This window comes from Hemiscyllium ocellatum, chromosome 13, assembly GCF_020745735.1.
Source record: "Hemiscyllium ocellatum isolate sHemOce1 chromosome 13, sHemOce1.pat.X.cur, whole genome shotgun sequence".
Lineage (NCBI taxonomy): Eukaryota > Metazoa > Chordata > Chondrichthyes > Orectolobiformes > Hemiscylliidae > Hemiscyllium > Hemiscyllium ocellatum.
Genome location: NC_083413.1, coordinates 24,416,891 through 24,425,267, shown reverse-complemented (window position 1 = coordinate 24,425,267; position 8,377 = coordinate 24,416,891).

The following is an 8,377-nucleotide window of genomic DNA, read 5'->3' as shown; positions in this document are numbered from 1 at the left end:
AATGTCAAAAGGTTCCGAAAAGATTTACAAGGATGTTGCTAAGTTTGGAGGGTTTGAGCTGCAGGAAGAGGCTCAATAGGCTGGGGATATTTTTCCTGGAGCATCAGAGGCTGAGGGGTAACCTTAGAGAGGTTTATAAAATAATGAGGAGCATGGATAGTGTAATTAGACAAGGCCTTCTCCCTGGGGTGGGTGAGTCCAGAACTAGAAGGTATTGGTTTAAGTTGAGAGGGGAAAGATTTAAAGGGGAGCTAAGGGGCAACTTTTTCACACAGATGGTGGTGCGCGTATGGAATGAGCTGACAGAGGAAGTGATAGAGGCTGGTACAATTACAACATTTAAAATGCATCTGGATGGATATATGAATAGGAAGTGTTTACAGGCATATTGGCCAAATGCTGGCAAATTGGATTAGATTAATTTAGGACATCTGGTTGGTATAATTCAATTCAAATCTTTAAAATGTTACCTCGAGCATCGGAGCCCTCCGTTTCTGTTTTCAGCAACAGGAAGAGCGGGAGCTTGGACCACGGGCCTGCCGGGAAAGATGTCACTATTTTAAATCTTCACATTTAATCGGAGATTACAGGTTTCAGGGAAAGGAGGGACTTTTTTCTTTCTCCTCAGCTACATAAGTGAGTTTTTTTTTCCCTCACACCAGCCCCAAGTTGTGGTCCACATACTTACCAACAATATAGGTAGAAAGAGGGTTAGGGAGGTAAGGCAGGATTTCAGGGAGCGGGTGGAAGCTGAGAGCTGGAACAAAGAGTTGTTATCTCTGGTTTGTTACCTGTGCCATGTGATAGCAAGGTGAGGAACAGGGAGAGATATCAGCTGAACACGTGGCTGGAGGGATGGTGCAAGAGGGAGGATTTCTGGTACATCGATAATTGAGGCTCATTCTAGGGTAGGTGGGACCTCTACAAACAGGATGGTCTTCATTTGAACCAGAGGGGTACTAATATCCTGGGGTATTTGCTAATGCTATTCGGATGAGTTTAAACTAGCTCAGCAGTGTGATGGGACCCTGTGGTGTAGTTCCAATGCACAGGAGAATGAGAGTAAGGAGGACATGGACAGGATTTCACAGTCACTGGAGTGTGCTGGCAGACAGCAAGCTGGTTTGAAGTGTGTCTACTTCAACGCCAGGAGCATCCGGAATAAAATAGGTGAGCTTGCAGCATGGATAGGTACCTGAGACTTCAATGTCATGGTCAATTCGGAGGCATGGCTAGAGCAGGGTCAGGAATTGATGTTGCAGGTTCCAGAGTTTAGATCTTTCATTAAGATTGGGGAAGGTGGTAAAAGTGGGGGAGGTGTGACTTTGTTAGTCACGGACAGTATAATGGTGGCTGAAAGAATTTTTGACGAGGACTCGTCTACTGAGGTGGTATGGGCTAAGGTTAGAAAGCGGAGAGGAGACATCCACACTGCTGGGAGTCTTTTATAGGCCTCCGCAAAATTCCAAGGATGTGGAGGAGAGGATTGGCGTAATGATTCTGGGTTGGAGTGAAAGAAACAGATGGTCATTAAAGGGGACTTTAACTTCCCCAACATTGACTAGAAATGCTTCACGTGTTGAGAGTGTGGTGCTGGAAAAGCACAGCACATCAGGCAGCATCCAAGAAGCAGGAGAATTGATGTTTCAGAAATAAGCCCTTCATCAGGAAAGAGGCTGAGACATAAATGGGTGGGGGGGGGGGGGGTGGAGTTGGAGGGGTGGGTAGCTGGGAATATGATAGGTAGATGAAGGTGAGGGAGAAGGTGATAGGTCATAGGGGAGAGTGATGGATGGTCTGGAGGGCAGTGCCAAGTTGGAGGCTTGGGATTTGGATAATGTGGGGGGAGGGGAAATGAGGAAGCTGTTGAAATCCACATTTATCCTGTAGGGTTTTAGGGTCCCGAGGCTAAATTATGAGGCATTCCTCTTCCAAACATCTGGTGGTAATGGTTTGGCGGGGGAGGAGGCACAGGATCTGTGTGTCCTTAATGCAGTGAGAGGGGGAGTCGAAATGTTCAGCCATAGGGCAGTGGGGTTGGTGAGTGCGGCTGTCCCAGAGATATTCTCTGAAACAATCTACAAGAGATGTCTTGTCTCCCCAAGGTAGAGGAGACCACATCAGGTGGAACAGATGCAGGAGATGACATTGGTAGAAGTATAGGTGAATTTCTGATGGATGTGGAAGGATCCCTTGGGGCCTTGGACGAAGCTGATGGGAGTGGTGTGGATGCAGTGTTTGCACTTCATGCGGTGGCAGGGAAGGATGCCAGGAGTGTGGTGTGGGCTGGTGGGGGAGGGTGGGGGTGTGTGGACCTGACGAGGGAGTCGCGGAGGGAATGGTCTTTTTGGAATGCTGATACGGGTGGTGAGGGAAATATATCTCTGGTGGTGGGATCTGTGCAGAAGTGGCAGAGGATAATGCATTGGATGCGGAGGTTGGTAGGGTGGAAGGTGTTTTGGGAGGGGTGGTATCCAAGGGTGGTGGTGCATGAAGTGGAGGAGATCGTCAACAATGTGGAAAGGGAAGTTGCAATCGTGGAAGAAGGAGGCCATCTAGGACTTTCTGAGGTGCTATGCAGTGGAGGCGGATGAATTGGAAATAAGGGATGGTGTTTTTACAGGAGGTAGGGTGGGAGTAGGTGTAGTCTCGGTAGCTGTGGAAGTCAATGGGCTTGTAGCTGTGGGAGTCTGTGGTTGGTCGGTCACCAGAGACGGTGATGGAGAGGTCCAGGAAGGGGAGGGATGTTGCCGAGATGGTCTAGGTGAACTTGAGGTCAGAGTGGAAGGTGTTGGTAAAGTTGAACTGTTCAACCTCCTTGTGGGAGCATGAGGCGGTGGAAATGCTGTAACTCCAGTATGTTGGATCGATCGGTTTTTGTCCGTGTGCAGATGGGTTTCCTGACACAGTATGTCGAAGGGCCGACAAGAGGGGAGGCCAAACTGGATCTAGTACTTGGTACTGAACCAGGCCAGGTGTTTGATTTAGTGGTAGATGAGCACTATGGAGAGAGTTACCATAATTTGGTGACCTTTAGTTTAGTGATGGAAAGGGATAGGTACATGCCACAGAGCAAGAGATATAGTTGGGGGAAGGGCATTTATAATGCAATTAGGCAAGACTTAGGAGACATGGAATGGGGTAGCAAAGTGGGGACAATGAAAATGTGGAGCCAGTTTAAGGAACAGATATTGGATGTCCATGATAGATATGTCACTGTCAAGCAGGGTGGAAGTGATAATGGAAGGGAACTGTGGTTTACTAAAGAAATTGTATCTTTTGTTAAGCGGGAGAGGGAGGCTTATGTGACATTGAGATGAGATGGTTCAGATGAGGTGATGAAGAGTTAGCTGGGAAGGATTTAAGGAGAAAGTTAAGAAGATCAAAGAGGGGACATGAGCAGACTTTAACAGGTAGAATAAAGGAGAACCCTAAAGCTCTCTATAGGTATGTGAAGAATAAAAGGGTGACCTAATGTGGGAATAGGGCCAGTCAAAGACAGAAGTGGGAAGATCTGTGTGGATCCTGTGAAGGTTGGAGAGGTGCTAAATGAATATTTGTGATGTGTTTTCACTCAGGGAAAGGAGAATCTTGTAGAGGAGAAGACTGAGATATAGACTATTGGAATAGAAAGGGTTGAGGTTAGTAAGGAGGAGGTGTTATCAATTCTAGAAGGTGTGAAAGTAGAAAGTCCCCTGGGCCAGATGGGATTTATCCAAGGATTCTCTGGGAAGCTAGAGAGGAGATAGCGGAGCCTTTGGCCTTGTTCTTTGAGTCGTCACTGTCTACAGGTTTAGTACCAAAGGACTGGAGGATTGTGCCTTTTTCAAGAAGGGCAGTAGCGATGACCCAGGTAATTATAGACCAGTGAGCCATACTTGTGTTGTAAGAAAAGTTTTGGAAAGGATTATAAGAGATAGGATTTATAATCATCTGGCAAGCAACAATTTGATTGGATATAGTCAACATGGTTTTGTCAAGGGTAGGTAGTGCTTCACAAACCTCATTGAGTTTTTGAAAAGGTGACCAAGCATGTGGGTGAGAGTATGGCAGTTGATATGGTGCACATGTACTTCAGTAATGCCTTTGATAAGGTTCCACATGGTAGGCTATTGGAGGAAATGTGGAGGCATGGGATTGAGGGTGATTTAGCAGTTTGGATTAGAAGCTGGCTTTCTGTAAGAAGGAATGATTCTTAGTACTGTGGATGTGTAGAGGGATCTTTGTGTCGATGTACATAGATCCCTGAAAGTTGCCACCCAGGTTGTTAGTGCTGTTAAGAAGGCATGCGGTGTGTCAGGTTTTATTAGTAGAGGGATTGAGTTCCGGAGCCATGATGTCATGCTGCAACTGTACAAAACGTTAGTGCGGCATCACTTGGAATATTGTGTAAAGTTCTGGTCGCCCCATTACAGGAAGGATCTGGAAGCATTGGAAATGGTGCAGAGTAGATTTCACTAGGATGTTGCCTGGTCTGGAGGGAAAGTCTCATCAGGAATGCCTGAGGGACTTGGATCTGTTGTCATAGTAGAGAAGAAGGCTAAGAGGGAATTTAACAGATACTTACAAGATGATCAGAGGATTAGATAGGGTAGACAGTAAGAGTCTCTTTCCTAGGATGATGGTGTTAGTTTGTACGATGGGGAATAGCTGCAAAGTGAGGGGTGATAGATTTAAGACAGATGTCAGAGGCAGGTTCTTTACTCAGAGTGGTAAGGGCATAGAAAGCCCTGCCTGCCAATGTAGTTAATTCAGCCAGGTTAAACAGTCCTTGGGTAAGCATATGAATGATGTAGGGGGATGGGCTTAGATTAGTTCACAGGTTGGTGCAACATCGAGGGCTGAAGGGCCGGTTCTGTGCTGTATTGTTCTGTGGTCTGGATGAATTGTTCCGAAGGGTCTGTTTCCGTGCTGTACATTTCAATAACTCTCTGACTCTACATATGTAAACTATATTAATCTAGACTGTATAACCTGAGGCAGTGTGGCTGCTTTTAGGACTATATAGGGAGCAAACAGCCTCTTGTTCTTTGGATGATTTCATGAATTTTGATCAGTGTTTAATATGTTTGAATGGGCTGTGAATCATGGAATATCCAGAGAAATGAAACTGTGAGTAAGTATTCATGCACAAATCCACTCTAACAGTTAATCTGTCAAATTAATCAACTTCTCATTTCCAAAAATGAATTAGACTTTTTCAAAAAAAGATCATTCATAGGTTGTGCACTTCACTGGATCATCCAGCATTTGTTGTCCATCCCAGGAAGCCCAGGGGTTAGTGATAGTGAACTGCTTATTTGAAATGCTGCCATTTATGTACTGTCAAGGCAACCACACTGTTACTGGTAAGGGAGTTTTAACCGATGATAGTGGAGTACTAATATTGGTATAAGAGGAGTATGGAGGATGTATGGCTAAAGGACACCGTGCAGGTGATGGTGCTCCAAAATGTCTGCTGTCTTTGTCCTTCCAGATGATAGAGGTTAAGGGTTTGCAAGGTGCTCTGGAGGAAGCCTTGGTAAATTACTCCAGCGCATTGTGTCAATAGTACACACTGATGAAACTTTTTTTTTGTTGGTGAGTCGGGCAGATGTTGAAGATGATAGGCAGTATGCAAACCAAAAAGCCTTCATGGTTTGGGTGATGTTGATACTCTTTTTGAAAATTCATAATTATTTCCGGGAGTCACTAGCCGGACAAAATTTATTGCAAATCCTTATTAAACCTGAACAAGGTTGTGTTGTGCTGCTTTCTTGAATTGCTGTCATCCACGTGATGTTGCTAGGCCCAAGAGCATAGCAGTGGCATGAGCATCTGCATGAGTTTCATCTGCGTACTTGGCGTTTCTCCCACTGTCCAAAGATGTGCAGGTTAGGTGGCTTGACCATCCTAAATTGCGCTCCATGATCAGAGATCTGGAGGCTAGGTGGATTAAACATGATAAATGTGGTATTACTGTGTTTGTGTGAGGGTGGTGAGTCTGGATGAGATGCTGTTCATTAATGAAGCAGCTGAAAATGGTTAGACCAAGAATACTACCCTGAGGAATTCCTGCTGAGATAACTGATCTCAAACAAGCACAACTATTTTCCTATGATTCTATGTTTTATGACTCGAACCAATGGACAACTTTCCTCCTGAGTTCTAGTGAATCTTGTTTTGCGAGGGCTCCATGATTCCACATTCAGTCAAAGATGACCTTGATGTGAGAACTAAGGCTGTCACGAGGTCAGGATCTAAACCTGGTGGGACACAAACTCTGTGTCAGTGAGCAGATTATTGCTAAGAAAGTGCTGCTTGATAGCACTGTTGATGACACTTTCTATCATTTTCCTGATGATCAAGAAAAGACTGATGAGGTGGTAATTGGCCAAGTTGGATTCCTCTTTCTTTTTTGCACAAGACAACTCTGGGGCAATTTTCAACTTGCCATTGCTTTAAATATATTGGAATACCTTTGCTAGGGGTGTGGCAAGTGCTGGAGTACACATTTTCAATGCTATTGCTGGCATTTTCTCAAGGTCCTTCATCTTTTAAGTGGCAATGCCTTTCACCATTCTTTTAAAATATCTACTGAAGTGGCTGAAAACTGTCATCTGTAACTGTGGGGAGCTCTGTAGGAAACCAATCTGGATGAATTAGGCAGTGCTTCTGGTTGCAAATGCTTCAGTGTAATCTTTTGCACTGTTTCCATGTTATTGAGCATGGAAATATTTGTCGAGCCTTATCCTCCAGTGATTTTTTTCAGTTACCTATCACTAATCACCACTGGTTTTGGCAGTACTTAGATCAGTTTAGATCAGAACTGACGGCTTGGAATTTCTTTGACCTATTTATCGTTTGCTGCCTTTGCTTTTTGAAATCAGTCAGCTTGTTATGTCACTTCAGCAAGTCGCCTATTCATGATGTTGCTCCTGGCATGCCATCGTGTATTCTTCATTTAAACCAGAGTTGACCAATTGCCTTTATGGTATTAGTAGAATTAGGGACGTACTGAGCAATGAGGTTGCAGATTATATTGAAGTACAGTTCTGCTGTTGCTAATGGCCTGGAGTGCCACATGGATATCTTGCCTTCAGTTGCTCATCCCATTTAGCATGGTAGTAGAGCCAAATGATGCAATGGTATGTGTCCTCGATGTGAAGTTGAGACACTGTTACCTGTCAGCAATTCCAACAACATTCTTCTTGAGCGTTGTTGGATTTGTGTCCTTCCAAGCAAGTGGAGATTATTCTGTCACATTCCTGACTCAATATTAGGTTGAACTCTGATTTTCTGCAATTAAAGAAATTCTGATTTTACTCATAGAGCATGAGAAATGTTCTTGATCAGTGATTTGCATTGAAGAGATTCAAAGTTACTGAATATTATAGCCACAGCACAAAGCCTTGGATTGTCATTTTAAGATGGTTAAAGAAGGGCTTATGCCTAAAACGTCGATTCTCCTGCTCCTTTGATGCTGCCTGACCTGCTGCGCTTTTCCAGCAACACATTTTTCAGCTCTTGTCATTTTAAGAGCATTGCTCATGGAGCCTGGGTCTGCAGTTGCAGCAGGCTGTGGTTTTAACGAGGTTTAGCCACATTGCTGTTTTCAATATGACCTTGGCTTTCATGAACATTTCCACTTCATTGCCAAGACAATACAAATTGATGGACAGATGCAGAGATTTCTTGAGAGCATAGCATCCTTTCGTGTTCAGCAAATACAATTTAAAATGTTATACAAAAATTCAATAACTGCTAATTTGCAGGATAAAGGAAGATGGAAGGCAAAAAGCAGGTTTTAGTAATAGATGTAACCCTTGACACATGTCCATGTATAATCTGCTGTTCTTCATTCCACAGGCAAGAAAAAGACACCATATTCACCTAGTAGCTTTCCTGACCCTGCTTATGAAGAGATTGACATTCACAACCTTGATACAAACCCAGGTAGTTATCTTTAAGCTTTAAACACTTGATACCTTTATTTTTAAATGCAATGTTAATTTTAAGTTTCCAATGTTTTCCATGTGTAGATGTACACTCCAATATTTCACTGGACAAGCTGGAATATTATACAGGAAGTGAGTTACAGGAATGCGATGATATACATATGCAAGGTAGGCCAATTTTCATCCCACTCTTGCACCATTCCATTACTAATCTGCAATGGAGAGTAAGATAAAATACAATAAACCCCTCATAGTTAAACTCCCAGATTAGCAAGAGTCTTTTGTCTTACTTTGGAGTCATTAATTACTATGAATATTATGTAACATATGAATGTTAACTCAAGCTGCATTATCCAAGTGGAGTATACTGTCAGTATGGTTCAAGAGATAGTGACTCGTTATTGTAACCCTCCGCAGTTATAAGAATGATTTTACTCTGA